This window comes from Rhipicephalus microplus, chromosome 4 (genome assembly GCF_043290135.1).
Source record: "Rhipicephalus microplus isolate Deutch F79 chromosome 4, USDA_Rmic, whole genome shotgun sequence".
Taxonomy (NCBI): Eukaryota; Metazoa; Arthropoda; class Arachnida; order Ixodida; family Ixodidae; genus Rhipicephalus; species Rhipicephalus microplus.
Window position 1 is genome coordinate 226,254,594 of NC_134703.1, and position 17,364 is coordinate 226,271,957.

The 17,364-nt window shown below is 41.9% G+C and overlaps 1 long non-coding RNA gene across 1 annotated transcript; it reads right to left on the reverse strand.

Annotated features, from left to right (window-relative positions):
- Positions 1–4,654: 4,654 nt before the first annotated feature.
- Positions 4,655–12,775, reverse strand: LOC142814772 (uncharacterized). Its single transcript, XR_012895088.1, has 3 exons — positions 12,437–12,775; positions 11,831–11,909; positions 4,655–5,216 (listed from the first exon to the last, which is right to left on the reverse strand). It is a non-coding gene; the product is annotated as an uncharacterized LOC142814772 (long non-coding RNA).
- Between the last annotated feature and the right edge of the window lie 4,589 nt (positions 12,776–17,364).

The following is a 17,364-nucleotide window of genomic DNA, read 5'->3' on the forward strand; positions in this document are numbered from 1 at the left end:
CTGGCGATACGGAATCCTGCAAGATCTACTGTCTTTCAGAATATGTGGCAGGTTGATTACCATCTTAAAAGATTACCTGTCTGAAAGGAAGTTACGTGTAAGAATAGGTACTGTGTGATCGCGCACATTTCTTCAAGAAAATGGAGCGCCGCAGGGAGGAGTATTAACTGCACATTATTTATAGTTTAAATGAACTCTCTTCGCTCTGTTATTCCACCTGCGATATCGTACTCTGAATACGTGGACGACATTCAAATTAGTTTCAAATCGTGTAACTTGACTGTATGCGAACGCCAGATACAGTTAGGTGTTAACCGACTTGCAAAATAGGCTGACGAGAATGGTTTTAAGTTTAACACTGACAAGACTACTAGTGTGCTGTTCTCGATACGACGAACGAGGTGTGCATCCTGACCCCTGCATACTAATGAATGGACAAAACATAGTTATCACGAAATAACAAAAATTCCTTGGTGTAATTTTTTATTCCGAACTCACCTTCATCAAGCACATAAAACAGCTGAAGTTAAAATGTCTCAAGACCATGAACCTTTTAAAGATTTTATCACATCAGTCATGGGGGACAGACAGGCACTGTCTCATATCTCTGTTTCGAAGCTTGGTTCTGTCAGGCGTAGACTATGGATGCATAGTTTATCAGTCACCTTCAAGGACAGCACTGAAAATGTTGGACCCTGTATACCACCTAGGTATCCGGCTGGCACTTGGTGCCTTCCGTACCAGCCCTATTCACAGCTTTTATGCAGAGTCAGATCAGTGGCCACTAGACTATCAGCGCACGTATCTAAGAGTCAACTATGCAGTTAAGATCATGTCTCTGAAGCAGCACCCATGCAAAACACTTATGAACGATGTGTCTACTACCTAGTTATACCCAAACCGTCCTTTTATCGCCCCACCGTTTCTATTGGCAATAAAACCTGCAGTAGAAAAACTTGAAATTGTTTTCAATGACTTGGAGGAAAGTGACCATGTCGAACACATCCCTCTCTGGCAGCAATGTCCAGTCACTTGTGACTGGTCTTTCATAGACATCATAAAGAAAAATTGTCCAAGTGCACTCATTGAGCAACATTTCTTGGCCCTTGAACACAAATATCGTTCAACCACGTTCTTCTCTGATGGCTCAAAGTCTCAAACATCTGTATCTTGTGCAGCCTACGGACAAAAGTTCTCGGACACCAGAACCATGCATACGCATACCAGCATTTTCACAGCGGAAGCCTACGGTATCCTGCTTATTATACAACACATTAAACAACACAAGATACAAAAGTCTATAGTGTACACAGATTCTTTAGGTGTTGTCAGGGCCCTGTCTTGTGGCAAGTACAGCAAGAACCCTACTTTCAACAAGCTCCTTAACGAAATCTATGCAGCCTACAACTTAAAACTTTCTATTGTTATTTGCGGAGTTCCAGGTCATTCTGGAATTGTGGGCAATGAAATAGTGGGCAAGAATGCACGACAAGCCGCTGGTCGGCAAACCATAGATAAAACCACTGTTCCGGGTGTAGATCTAGAACCTGTTGTACGTAGAGGTCTGCGCAACCGCTGACAAGCTGAATGGGACAGAGAAGTCGACAACAAACTCCACCTTGTAAAACCCAGCTGAGAAAAGTTATCCCGCAATAATTGAACAAAATCGCCGAAGTCACTCTAACACGGCTCAGAATAGGCCACACTTGTGCTACAGATAAACACCTTTTGACAGGTACTGATCCACCTACATGTATACACTGTGGAGAGAGTCTAACCGTTGTGCATGTCCTCATACAATGTCCTGTGCTTCACCAAGCATGACTGACCCGTTTCAGGGAGCTCTATCGGTATCATATCCCACTTCATCCAGCGCTTTTTTTATCACTTGATGCAGTGGTTGACCTTAAGAGACTTCTTCATTATCTTGGGAAGGTCAAATTTTAACAATGATATCATTCCATCCTAGCCACCAGGCTGCGCCTCAAGTGTGAGGTACCGCCTGGTGCATAAAAATATGTCTGAGCCTTCGCAGTTCTTGCCCAGGCAAGGACTTCAGCTGCGAGGGTCTTAGGCCTTGCAGACTAATTTATTATCAGAGACTTCAGCCAACGAAATGAAGGTTTTAACAAAGTGTTATTCCTTTTAAATGCACCGTGTTTTAAATGGTTCATAGATATTTGCTACTCATCATTTGTTTTAATTTTTAAACTAATAACCGAAATGAAACAACACTTGTACTGGCACTCTTTGGCCTTAGATGCCCTTGCGCCAATAAAACTTAACGTAATAATAATAATAATAATAAGCCTATGAAGGACACATAAGTTCTATGGCAGTGACCTCCGATATCTACAGTGGTGCCGGAGCCTCAAGCAGCATGTCGCCGATCTCCACAAGGCGTTCATGAGATAAATACAGCGCCACACTTTCACAGTGCTATGATTATTATTTATGTTTGAAGATTTTGTTCCAAAATTGCTGTTACATTGTGTTTTGTGCCACCATCCTGTGGCTTAGGTCGAGTTCGTAAAATTACGGTGCAGTCACCTCATTTGCGTACCATCAACACTGCAATGTTGCTATTCACAGCTGGAGCACACAGACAAATAAAAAAAGATATTCATTGTAGCAGGGCTGATGTGTAAATTAATGCTTCTCTTTTGCAAGTTCTTCAAGTCTTGCATAGAACACTGCATTATAGTGTTGCAATATAACCACCATTTATGATTGCTAGCATGCTGATTTAGTAGCTTTGTAACGTATTTTATTGAAAAGATAATTTTGCTTCCGCGTCACGACAATTGGAAAGATGTCGATGATTCAATCCCTCATAATGCATCTTTAAGAAATATTGTGATTTCTACACAGTATTGCATGTACTCAAGATGTGGACGTCTATTCAATTTACACATTAGATTGCACTAGATTCGGACGGTCATTTCATTTCCGCATAATTATACGCCTTTCCTTATCTGCGGAGCTTTCCGCATCATGCGGCTTTCCTTATCTGCGGACCTTTCCGCATCCTGAGCTTTCCTTATCTGTGGAACTTTCCGTATCTTATGGCTTTCCGTAGTCCAATATTGGCGTATGTGTGGAGCCGCACATACGGAAATTTTCAGTAGAGACGTAGGTAGTATTTTGAACCACCTTGCTAAGGAGCCAATGATAAAGTCTATATTACAGTTTACTGCACATGTTAAATCAATTGACAAACTCTGAGAATCTCAATATTAATCTGCCGATATTGTGAGCTTGAAATCTGGAACATTCGTAAAAACGAGAAGTAGAGATGGTGAAAAAAATGGCGCACAATTAAGTTTGTTTAGAGGAGCATAAATGTCACACACTGCTTCAAACGATTGCCAGTAGCTTATTTATACGTCAGTGATTATGCTGGTACTCAGAATTGAACGGTGTACAAACGCACGAGTAACTGAGCAAAATGTGAAGTTTCCGGTATATCAACATGCTTTAACAGTATATCAACATGCAAATATCAACATGCTTTTTCGGGGGGCACCGGTCTAGTGCGGCAAAGGGGACTCAAGCAGCTTTAGAACCAAAGTCAACAAATTTTTTAACCACTCGCCACTCCCCCCCCCCCCTTTTACCCACCCTTTTCAGCGTGGGGCTATGTGCCGCCTCGGCTACCTTGCAAGGCGAGTTTGACCAGATAAAGTAACAACGGCACGCGCCCGTTGCCCCGGCGACGGTACCAGATATCTATCGCCAAGACCATGGCAAGGACGACGCAGCTTCCAGACAAAAACGTGTTTAGTGCCACTGCTAAGGTAATCAACGCCGGCATTTGCAGCACGTTGAGCTCGTGCGAGCCTTAATAATCCATAGCCGCGTTTTCTGGCAAGAAAACTTACATTTTCCGCGAAGGGTTGGTGGCTATATCAACATAATTTTGTTTTGAACTTCCGCCGTCCTTCTGATACGTATCTGTTGCGGTCAGCGGACCATTGAGCATGCAGTGCTGTTACTTTATCTGGTCGATCACGTCTCACCAGCATAGTCTGGGTGGCTAGATTATTTTAGGTATATGCTAGACACTGTAGTTCGAGTCTGCGTGCTTTGACTGATGGCGTAAAGCTGCAGGTGGCCGACATGGCCTGCATTGCTCACCGAATTTAGTACGCCTGAAAAAAAATTCAGACTGGCTGGGCATTTTGGCGCAACAGGGTGCAATTTAAACAATTTCACGGATTTGGCACAGCTTGGTGCAACAATCGGGAATTGTATCAAATTGGCGCAATTGGCGCAGCTGTTGCACCCCTGCTGAAAGGACCTGATGTTAAACTGTTCAAGCTTTAGCAGTACATTTTGGGGGCTATTAAGTCAGCCATTTTAATCTACCCGGTTACTGCTTTCTAATAAGAAGTTACAATTATTACAGTTATTGTTAACCCTAATAAGGGTTAACAATAACTTTTCTGCACCATGTATTTACGTTGCCATTTTTTATTAAGACAGGTCTGCGGGTGTATGTAAACTCTTCCTTATTTCAGAGCACTGAGTCACTTAGAGAAGACCAGCCAAGTCCCAGACTTCTACGTATTTTTTACCTTGTAAAAATTTATTTTTACCCGGTAGCATGTAATAGTGATAGCGACCAGATGTTTATACTAATTTTTTCAGAGTCTTGTGTTCTATTGACCGAGTCAAAGTATGGTTTATTTTACAAAAAATGCATTTTTTGCTCTTGTACATAATTTTAGACAACTTTGGCACACTTTCCTTTGGATCAAATGAAAGTTATTCCAAAGGATTAAGCTCAATTCAGTACACCACCATGTGTTGCTTGAGTATGTGCACAAACAATCGGCATGACATCTTTTGCCATTTTAAAATTATCATACGGACATAACAAAAAACGCCATTTCGAGAAGATGGAGTTTCAGTAGAGACGTAGGTAGTATTTTGAACCACCTTGCTAAGGAGCCAATGATAAAGTCTATATTATAGTTTACTGCACATGTTAAATCAATTGACAAACTCTGAGAATCGCAATATTAATCTGCAGTTTTGCAGTTTCTATTGCAGTTTCTATTGCTAATAAACTCCCTAGCGACGCCAGGTAGTAGGCAGGCAGCCGGTAGGAACAGAACTGCTCGAGCCGTCCAGCGTCTACAGCTCGTGCACACACTCGCGCTCCGCACTCCGAGAGAAATGGTCCCACTAGCCAGTGCCTTGCGAATTTTCCACTACAATAGAAACAAAAAATATTACCAGTCAGTAGTGATGCTCTAAATGCCATAACATCCAGAGTAAGCACTTCTAACAGAGCAAGCACGTCCCTACTTTCTTCAAGAAGTGTTAAATAAGTAGCCTCTTCTCCTCTACCACCATTTTCAGTGTTTCTATTTGCCGAGTGAAGGCGAAATAAAGCCGTGTATGCATGGGCATTCATGAAAGTTCATAAGTAGACGCACAGATGTGCATTTTTTATTCTCAGTGTTTCTTCCACTTTCACGTCAAACATTGACTGCTGACTAAGCAAGGGCCTATTCATGAAACCTTGTCGAATTTTCATTCAATCTCCAGGAGCACTTGCTGAGAATTTTTCGGTAAACACAACATACTACGAAGTCTGTACGTTCAGTAACATGTACCTCAAAACTAGAGTTGCAGTAACTACCTTACTAAGTCATCTATTACTTCATAGGTAGCCATGAATATTCAGTTGTCGAATATTATTCTGCCTGCTGTGTTGCTGATTGCAACAGCTGCATGTGCTCCTTAATTTATAACTATGCAATTGTTGCACACCATATTTGCAGGCTGATGTTTATGCAGAGATTTAGCCACATAAATTTATGCAAATCATTACCAAAAAAACTGCTTCACGAACGTAATATACATGCAGTCAACACGAGCGTAACTTGAGAAGCTTGCTTTGACATGTTCACACTCCAGAGATACAATTTAACTCATAAAATACGATGCCTATATTTTTCAGAGTCGAAATACGATGCCTATATTTTTCAGAGTCGCAATTTCATGATGCAACGCATATGTGTTGTACGATTTCTTTAGTGTGCCTGTCTATCTTATGAGGTCACAGCTCTCAGTTCTTGACGCAAAGCACCCATGTAAGCATGCCTCGGATAAGGGTGAAGTGTGTACTATATTTCAACTTTGGGGTGCTGAGCAGTGAAGTGCAGCTGAAATTCGTCGAATATTGAGCAATGTGTACAGCACGACTTTCAATACATGACAGCAAGGCACTGCAATAGTGTAGGAAATTAGAAGCATGATGCACAATATTTACAATGAAGACTGACTGAGAATGAAGCAAGTGTAAAACAATGGTCTTGTTGACTGAACGGACCAGATAATTCGGGAAAATTATTGGGTCAGAGTTTTTAGGCTGAGTGATGCATTTCCCAAAATAATGCAATCAGCTCAATACAGCACAGATGGTATACAATGGTTGGACACAGAGAGAGAGACTCCAGTGCTGCGAACTGTGTGCAGAGTCAGTTCCTAAAATGCTGACTGGCTATGAAAACAAAACGACAAACGGGTGCCATTTCGACATTTCTCTAGCACTACCATGATGTACTCCAGAACTGAAGAAATGCAGCTGCATTACAAACAGTGGAAGCATTCTGATGAGCGCAAAGAAGTTCAAGTGAACCTTCTTCAAGAAGGAGTGCATGTCTACTGTGTTTGGGGAGATAAAAGGTGGTGTTTCCTTGATAAAATAGGAGAGGCATAAACCCACAAAGACTCATGAGATTCGCTATCTGCATCGGCTTCTAGTTCAAGATATCTGTGGCAAGCTGTTTCACTGGCCATGTTTTTGGAGCCGCAGAAAGGGCTTTTTTTTTCAATTGTGTTGCAATCTAGTCACTTGCACAATCATAGTCCGCTGTGCAGCTGTCGAAAACAGCGCCAAACGGGAACAAATGTTCAGATTCCCTTGGAACAAAGATAGAAAATTGAAGTGGATTTTGTGAAGAGATATTGTGAGTGGTATAGCCTTTGGATGCCTAGCGTAAGTTGAGTAATATTTATCGAAAATCCTGCATGGGTGGTTTCATTTGACACATTCGGTATTTACGTACAGGCGCTCCCAGCAAACATCCATGGCAGGTTGACTACGTGCCATCAACATATTGGCACATCAAAAGAGAATGTAAGGCGCCAAAACTGAAGTACAATAGTCGTTTGGATGTGTAGTTTTCATCAGCACGACCACTATCACTATCTACACAGCTACGACAAGCATACGGCGTTTGCTTTAAAATACACGGCCGCCATGCAACGTACAGCCAGCTTTGAGCTTGATACAGAAAATAGCAAGACAGAGCAGAAAACAGCCGCACGACATCATGCCAGGGGTGACACTGTGGAATCCACGGCACCAATTAGTAGTGGTTATACAATTAGTGGTGCACAATTAGTAGTGGTTAAGAAGGCAATGACCTCGCACCAGTTGGAGAAAATTATGTCTCAGTAATGCTTTGTAGACAAGAAAGGGCGCGTCCCTACTCTACTCATATAACAGGTATACAATAGGTTGCTCGTGGTTTCAACTGTTCCTCCAAGCATTTCTTTCGTAGCAAATTTATTCAAACCTGACCTGCTGCACATGCGAGCAGGACAGGTAACTAGGCTTAACAAACACGGTGCCTGACTGTGAGGCGAGCGTCGCCTATACCAGCTTGTTCACCAACGTGATGCAATGCGGAAACGCCTAAGAAGCTCGACATTACTAAATGAAAGTTACTGCAGACAGATTTTGCTTTCGAACTTTTTCAGCACAGCATTCTAGTCGATGTCATTCACGAACATTTGAACATTTTGTCAGGCCCTCACCACTGAACACGCAGATTTAGTAACGTATGATACTGATTGCACACGGTGAACATTGATACAAGATACTACATATCCAACAATCTGACCCAGCGACAGAGTGTTCAATTGCCAATGAAATTGTTGAGACTCACACCGCGCTGGAATTAAACACACAAATAAAAGACACACTGAAGCACAGGTAGGACACACACGAGCGCGAACTAACAACTGTTTATTCGATGGAAATGTGACACACACATATATAGGTTGGAAGGAGAGAAAAAAAAAAAAAAAAAAGAAGAAAAAGAAAGAGCGTGAACATGCGCACTGCCCACCAAGATAAAGCGCCCATCAGTGCTAATCAAATCCAGCCTTGTCAACTATCTAAAATGTCTACGTAAAAAAGTATATTCATTGTTTGACAAATGAATAGATGGCACACTAACACATTTGTCCTCACCAAACCTGCGCATCATGAAAGCTTCAATGATTTCTCTTTCCCTTTTGTCTTCTGATCTGGATAAAACAATGGTCTTTTCAAAGTTCGGCTTACAATGACACTTCATGCAATGGGTAGCTAAGTTACTGGGGTGACTGATTTGCTTGCAGTTATAATCATGCTCGCGTAAACGTGAGTTAAGGCACCTACCAGTTTGCCCAACGTACCAATTTCCGCAAGGCAAAGGAGTACCATATACAACATTTGTTTCACATGGAACAAATTTGTTAACATGCCTAACCGAACATATGTGGTTGTTCCCTTGGTTGCCGCTGTTTACTTGGTGACAAAGCGAAATTAATTTGTGAGGTGCCGTAAAGGTCATGGGTATGCCATGCCTACTTGCAATTTTTTTCAGTCCATGCGAAATGCCGTGAACGTAAGGCATAACAATAGGCCTCTCCTCTGGCTTCTCTTTTATTCCTACGTTCGTGTTGTGCGTGCTGCCGATGGTTTTTAAAAGCCTCTCGGCCAAGGCTGTGATTAAGGCATCAGGGTAATCACTGTCCCTAAGTCTATCAATCTGCTTCATCAAACTACGTGCAACCATGTGGTCACACGACTTTTGGCAGCTGTTTAACATGCACGCATATGCAACACTTCTTTTCACAAGCTTGGAGTGACCCGAGCTGTAGCTTAACAAACTTTTATCACCTCTAACGTCATATTCCCAGCACATGTGTCCCTCACCTTGCGAAATCATGATGTCTAAAAACTTTATGCCAGAACTTGTGGGCAACTCGTAAGTGAAATCAAGACCACGAAATGTTGTTTTAAACATCGCGACAAAAACTTCGGGTTTTATGTTGGCACATTTCGACCTAGGGAAACATAATAAAAAATCATCAACGTAGCGGAAACATGCCACAACGCCGTACCCTTGCAATCGGGGTTGCAATTCACGATCACAAGGGTACGGCGTTGTGGCATGTTTCCGCTACGTTGATGATTTTTTATTATGTTTCCCTAGGTCGAAATGTGCCAACATAAAACCCGAAGTTTTTGTCGCGATGTTTAAAACAACATTTCGTGGTCTTGATTTCACTTACGAGTTGCCCACAAGTTCTGGCATAAAGTTTTTAGACATCATGATTTCGCAAGGTGAGGGACACATGTGCTGGGAATATGACGTTAGAGGTGATAAAAGTTTGTTAAGCTACAGCTCGGGTCACTCCAAGCTTGTGAAAAGAAGTGTTGCATATGCGTGCATGTTAAACAGCTGCCAAAAGTCGTGTGACCACATGGTTGCACGTAGTTTGATGAAGCAGATTGATAGACTTAGGGACAGTGATTACCCTGATGCCTTAATCACAGCCTTGGCCGAGAGGCTTTTAAAAACCATCGGCAGCACGCACAACACGAACGTAGGAATAAAAGAGAAGCCAGAGGAGAGGCCTATTGTTATGCCTTACGTTCACGGCATTTCGCATGGACTGAAAAAAATTGCAAGTAGGCATGGCATACCCATGACCTTTACGGCACCTCACAAATTAATTTCGCTTTGTCACCAAGTAAACAGCGGCAACCAAGGGAACAACCACATATGTTCGGTTAGGCATGTTAACAAATTTGTTCCATGTGAAACAAATGTTGTATATGGTACTCCTTTGCCTTGCGGAAATTGGTACGTTGGGCAAACTGGTAGGTGCCTTAACTCACGTTTACGCGAGCATGATTATAACTGCAAGCAAATCAGTCACCCCAGTAACTTAGCTACCCATTGCATGAAGTGTCATTGTAAGCCGAACTTTGAAAAGACCATTGTTTTATCCAGATCAGAAGACAAAAGGGAAAGAGAAATCATTGAAGCTTTCATGATGCGCAGGTTTGGTGAGGACAAATGTGTTAGTGTGCCATCTATTCATTTGTCAAACAATGAATATACTTTTTTACGTAGACATTTTAGATAGTTGACAAGGCTGGATTTGATTAGCACTGATGGGCGCTTTATCTTGGTGGGCAGTGCGCATGTTCACGCTCTTTCTTTTTCTTCTTTTTTTTTTTTTTTTTTTTTTCTCTCTCTCCTTCCAACCTATATATGTGTGTGTCACATTTCCATCGAATAAACAGTTGTTAGTTCGCGCTCGTGTGTGTCCTACCTGTGCTTCAGTGTGTCTTATATTTGTGTGTTTAATTCCAGCGCGGTGTGAGTCTCAACAATGTTCAACCAACTAGCCCCCACTCTTGCCCTTCTTGCCAATGAAAAAACAGCTGAGTGCCCTCACTGAAGCAAACGCGTAAAAATAAGCACATTACTCTGTGATGTGTGTTACTATGCAAGTGTAAAATTAGTTGAAAAACGTGACAACCAAGCCCGCGCCACCTAAAACACAAGTGTGATAGCACATTCAGTCGGTTGTTTACCTCTTCAAATGAAAATACTATTTGGCAATCACAGCACATGCTTCTCTTTCTTTGTAAGTCGTAGGTGCAGCCATGCTATTGTGCGCTAGAAATTCGCAGCACACGCATTGCGTTATCAAGAAGAAAGCAAGCGACACGGATAAACGCCAATACTCAAAAAGTGATGCAGCACACGTAGAGCCTTTGAAATGGTAGCTGGTGCAGACTGCGCGTATCCCATGAGCTTTTGCGAGTTTATGCCTCACTTATTCATGGAACATGGCTTGACCCTCACTCTAGTATTGCAGGTCTAATTCTCAAATGCCTACAGAGCGCAAATAAAAAAAAAGCAAAGAGAGATGTCATAAGACACCGTCTTTTTTTTTTCAAAACAAAGTGGGGCCACAGAGGAAGCAGCAGGAAGTTCAGTCAGCCAACACCATACATACTCAACTTAGCTATCTCTGATTGCCATATCTTTGCTAACATAAAATGCTGGCTTGGAGACCTGTGCTTTCACCCAGCCCTGTTCTTCGCTCTGCTGCTTGCTGCAGACTCGCTTACTGAACTTCTAGGCGGAGAGTAAAAGAAGTTGCAAGGCAGACAGCTGTGATGAAGTCCTTGATCAACATTTCTTGTACTGAATACTAAATCACTGAGACTCTTACATTACTAAGTCGAAAGTGTGGTTGCTAAATATTAGTGCTGTTCTTTTTCTTCGTAAGAATTATCCTGGCAAAAACTGACGTATTTGAGTGTGGTGCCAGTATTGTTATTATTTAATTCTGTACCATTCTCCTTTCTTGTAATTCCACTGCAGCTTGGGCTGTGCTAGCCTGCAGTATTGTGAATAAATAAGTGAGTGAGTTGGTGCTACACACTGGCAAATGTCTGAATATAAATGGCAAATATGTACAGATGTAGCTTACATATGTACCTAAACGTTTCAAATGAAGCAGTCATCATTTTTGCTCTAATTACTACTTTACGACCGAACAGAACATGAAAAAAATGTGACATAAAATGAGTGACCCTTGCCTAGCCAATTAGCGCAAATGTACTCGAATGGGCGACTATTGTATAGACGTGCGGCTTGTCAAAGCAACCAGGACATTGGAAGGTAGCATTTTGTATATGTTGTTAAAATCACTTTTGCTATGAAAGCACTTTTACCTTCTAAGTTCTGACGTTCTTTTCACAGTCACTTTAGTAGGAAAGATTGTGTTGCACGGCGAGTCATTTTTTTCTCCATCTGCACGAGGTCAGTAAAAATAGTTTAATCAGAGATCACATAAATTTGGAGAGCAGACTACTATAAATAACCACACAGGAATGAAAACGTAGAATGTGTGACTATTGCACGCTAATAATAAGTAAATGCAATGTAATGCAGGTTGGTCATTGGGAATAGCGACATTGACTTTTTCAGATATTGACAACTCTACAGGTCTCACACCAGATATTTCCAGCTCCATCAGGGCCAACCCAAATACGGTTTTTTGATCGCGATCAACAGTGGCAGCTACAACTTATGTCTTTGTGCAGCCACACATAATAGAGACATTTTAATACAGATCGGTCATGATTGCGAACGAAATATCTCATGGGACATGAACGCGCGGCATCAGGTGCCACACGCCAACATACACAACACACGGATAAAATGTGGCACATAAAAATTAAAACGCACGTATGCTCAAACATGTTTTTGTTGTGCCTTCCTTTTTTCGTCTAAATGCACGCCAGGGAAAATGTCATGGAAAATAAAATGACACTCACCTCAAAGAAGGTGGACATCCCTGCAAAAGCAGCTGTTCTTGATGTCCTTACCCGGCTCACTTTACCGATAAAGGCCTCTTTTGGCATATCGGCAACGCTCAGCGGAATGAAGCCTTTTACGAGGTTGTCCACAACGGCGCGGTAACCATCTCCGCAAATGAAAAACGTGACTTTTGGTGTACCTCGCATTTCAAATGACTCTTCACAGTTTTACTGAACCACATCTGTTTCACACTTGCCGCACAGTTCGAAGAGGCATAGAGTCTGCACACAGAAGACGTATAAACACGGTAGCAGAATACAAGCAACATAACCCATCGCACAACCCGCAAGCGCCATATTGACAACTAATGACTCCGAAATGGGCTTGTCTTGGCTGCTTGTAGTTAGCTTACTATACCGAAGTTCACATGAAAAAAAAACTCGAAACTGGCGAAAAGAAGAAAACTCATTCACACGATTTCAAATTCATAAACTCACATTTTCTGCACGCGTAAAAACGCACGCAGTAAGTTTGATTGGTCTCAATTGTTTTTTTTTTTTCACGCTACCGAAAATTCCATTCTGGCTTCCGTAGGGCGGCTATCAGGTGGGGTTGACTTATGGCTTGTAAACATCCAGTCGCGCAGAAATGCAAATGGCAGTTAAGCATTCTGCGATGATCCCGTTGATTCTCATCAATGCAGTAACAAACTGGACCTACCTACAGCGGAGAGCATGTGAAAAAAAAAGCTTTCTTGAACTTCACTAAGCTTCCCAGCTGATTATTGTTCAGCAGCATGTCGTGATGGCATACGTTAACTGGCGTACATAACCATATATAACCGCCAAAGGAACGCGACCAGTACACCCAACGTCGAGAAGACCAACAGAAAAGAACACATCAAAGATTAAATTCATCCGTGTTATTCTAGATTAACGACGAAAACATAAAGCGCAGATCTGCGAGATGTTGACTATTTTTTGTTCAATACACATGGTGATGGTAGAGATATTCTCTTCTGGGCCCCGTAATTAGTGTGGTGTTGTTTAGAATTTTCGCACGAGCGGTAAGTGTTACATAGATGAGTATTCAGCTGATCTTACTGTATCTGTAAGCATTATTATATTCCTTATCTTGTATATGCATATGCCAGAACTCAGCGTAATAGTGTAAAAACAGCTGAGCTGTGGAGAAGAATTATCTTTGGCTAAGTTGTAAATGATGCGTAAAGCTCTGTTTTAAATAACGTGGAGCTTCTTTGAACTGCCGCTAGTAGGAAGAACAATTAAAACGTGAGACAGCTTAACGCACGAGACTGGCCTGCACATCCCTCAGCAACTTTTATGTTAATCGAACACCTAGAGTTTTACATGGCTGGCACAATTTTCATGTTTCTATAGCTGCAAGCCAGTGATTCCTGTCTTAGCACATGCTTTACCCCGTGGCGAAAAGTGATCCCTCTCGTTTAGCCACAATAATTTCTAGTGCACTTTCTACAGTCACACTCCATTTTTACTAACCGAAAATTCTACGAAGATTACGATATTACTTAACGCGAATTCTACGCGCAGCTTTTTGTTGAAGCAATGCTAACTGCAGCCACATGCACTCCGCAGCTAGAGAAACCTAACCTTAATTCGCTACATGTTGCCACTAAACTGCTAGTGCTCAAGCTTCACGCACACCACTATGTGCGTTGAAGGCGCCGCGAACTAAGCGGAACGCCTACAGCCACTTTACGACAATCGAAGCCTGCCGCACTGAATGCGCACAAACTTCGACCATAAAGAAGGAAAGCGAGGGGTGGGGAGACAGCCTGCGTGACTGAGGAAGAAAACGAGGCTGCAGTCGCTCTTGATATCTACAGACTCCGCGTTTACTCTCTCGACTTCGATCTATCGGTTACGCCTCAAACGCAGACAGCGAAGCCGCAACACCCAGGAGCACACGCCTTGAGATTAGCTCTCGCACACAACTGTATTATCGGTGCCATAAGTGAATGGTCATCAGCAAGATTTTCTCTTGGGCGCTGCCGTGGTGGTCTAGTGGCTAAGGTACTCTGCTGTTGACCCGCAGGTCGCGGGTTTGAATCCCGGCGGCGGCGGCTGCATTTCTGAAGGAGGCAGAAATGTTGTAGGCCCGTGTGCTCAGATTTGGGTGCACGTTAAAGAACCCCAGGTGGTCGAAATTTCTGGAGTCCTTCACTACGACGTCTCTCATAATCATATGGTGGCTTTGGGACGGTAAACCCCACATATCAATCAAGATTCTCTCTTGGTGGGTGCAAATGGCTGGTGTAGGGTGAAAGCACTGCCGTAGCTTGGGTGGGTGCAAGTGCTAGTGAGGCTTGAGGGAGACAACTACCCCATTTGTTCCCCATACTGACGCCCGTGCATAAGTGTGCAAAACAAAGTTATTAATAGATACTGACAATCTTGTTAATATTAGGTTAAACAAGAAACAACCCAGTATGCATCCCTATGTAACTCCTAGCTGGCGTAGGATCCAGTGTTTCTCATGAGGGATCATTAATTTTAAAATACTAATGTCAAAGCGACATACAAGAATTCAAAAGTTAGAAGACTCGATTGCCATCACAATACAGAAATTCAAGCTTGATAGAAAGTATTTCTTTGTCTTATTTTATAAGTCTAAATCTTCCTAAAGTAAATAAGGAAGGCTGGCCCTAGACAGTTCTCTTCAATTCTTTAGAGAATGAAATCTCTCTGCAGTTACACTACACCAACGTTCTTTTGAACCATGCTTGCATGGCATTGCAAGATTACGTCCCTCAATGAAATGAGACAGATGTCTTTAAAAGATGTTTTCTAGGCATTTAAAAAAAAATCAAAACGGTAAAACAAAAATGCACAAGTTTGTGTCACGCAATTACTCAGATAACACATTTCAATCAATGCACATTCAAGTACCACATCATTCGAACTGAACAGCTAATGGTCACAGTACTCATGTCTTGAAAACAAGAGTGACCCAAGTTGTTGTTTTAAGCTTCCACGCATTGTTTTAAATGGTTTATCAGTGTGTTTGGTGGCACAAGCTTTCTTCTTTCTGATACTTGGCCGGGCTATTACAGAGAAGGTGCACAATTGCAAATAATTCTCGATGCTTTGTTCTGTGCACTTTCATCTGAACCATTGAAAACGGCTTGTTGCACACATGCGTGTACAGCATAATCCCCATTGGACAGCTATTTTCTACGATACTCATGTCTTGCAAACAAGAGGGGCTTTTTAGCTTCTTCGTATCGCTTCAAATGGTTGATGAGAGTGTTTTTGTGGCTCAAAACTTCTTGTCTGTGATAATTGGTTGTGTTTGTCACTGAGATGGTAGGAAGAGGAAATAATTCTCTACGCTTTGTTTCGTGTGCTTGCATGTGATCCTTTCAAAAGAGTTTGTTGTACGCATGCATGGAAGCATCGCCTTACTTGACAGCTTGTCACTGTACTTGTGTCTTGCAAACATAAATTGCTCGAATTTTCATTTCAGTTCTTACATTGCTTGAAATTCTTCTGACTGTTTTAGTGGCAAAAGCTTTCTTCTTTGTGATCAATAGTTCACCTTGATGCGCAAGAGCAAATATTTCTCAATTTTTCATTTTGTATGTATCCATCTGAGCTTTCCAAAACAGCTTGTTACAGCTTATTTCACGTATGGATGAAACCTTTCTGCCAAGCAAAAACTATATATGTGTTGCAGTACTTGTTTTGTTGAAGCAAGATGAATACTTTCCTTTTTCTGTTCATGTTTTGATGCAAATGTTAACATGGAAGAATACAGAACAAAGCGTGCAAAGTTATTTTCTCTTGTCCACCGTCTGAGTGACAAGAATCACAGACAAGAATTATTTTGCCACCAAAACACTCTCCTTCACCATCTCAAGCAATACGTGGAAACTCAAAATGAAACCTTGGGCCCCTTCTGTTTGCAAGACATGAGTGCCGTTACAAATAGCTGTCCAATGGGGATGATGCTATACAGGCAAGCATGCAAGAAGTCGTTTTGAAAGGTTCAGATGGAAGTGCACAAAACAAAGCGTTGAGAATTATTTGCTATTGTGCATCTTCTCTGTGATAGCCCAGCCAAGTATCAGGAAGAGGAAAGCTTGTACCACTTAACACTCTCATCAACCATTTCAAGTAATATGTGGAAAGTCAAAATGAAAACTTGAGCCCCTTTTGTTTGCAAGACATGAGTACCGTTACAAAAAGCTGTCCAATGGGAATGATGCTATACATGCAAGCATACAATAAGCTGTTTTCAAAGGTTCAGATGCAAGTGCACAAATAAGAGCGTGGAGAATTATTTGCCATTGTGCACCTTCTCTGTGATAGCACAGCCACGTATAAGGAACAAGAAAACATGTCCCACTTAACACTCTCATCAACCATTTCAAGTAATATGTGGAAGCTCAAAACAACAACATGAGCCACTCTTGTTTGCAAGACATGAGAACCGTGACCATTAGCTGCAAAGTTGTGATGATGTGGTACATGAATGTGTACAAGAAGCTGTTTTCAAGGGTTCACATAGAAGCACACAAAATGTGTGTGGAAAATAATTTCATCTTGTCCACCTTCTCAGTGATCAACCCAGCCAAGTATTACAGACAAGAATTCTTGAGCCACAAAAAAACACTCTCATCAACCATTTCAAGCAATACGTGAGAACTCAAAATGAAAAATCTAGCCCCTTCTGTTTGCAAGACATGAGTACCATTACAAATAGCTGTTCAATGGGGATGATGCTGTACAAGCAAGCATACAACAAGCTATTTCAATATGTTCAGATGAAAGCACACAAAACAAAGCGTTGAGAATTACTTGATATTGTGAACCTTCTCTGTGATAGCACAGCCCCGTATCAGGAACAAGAAAGCTTGTGCCACTAAACACTCTTGTGAACCATTTCATGCAATGCGCGGAAG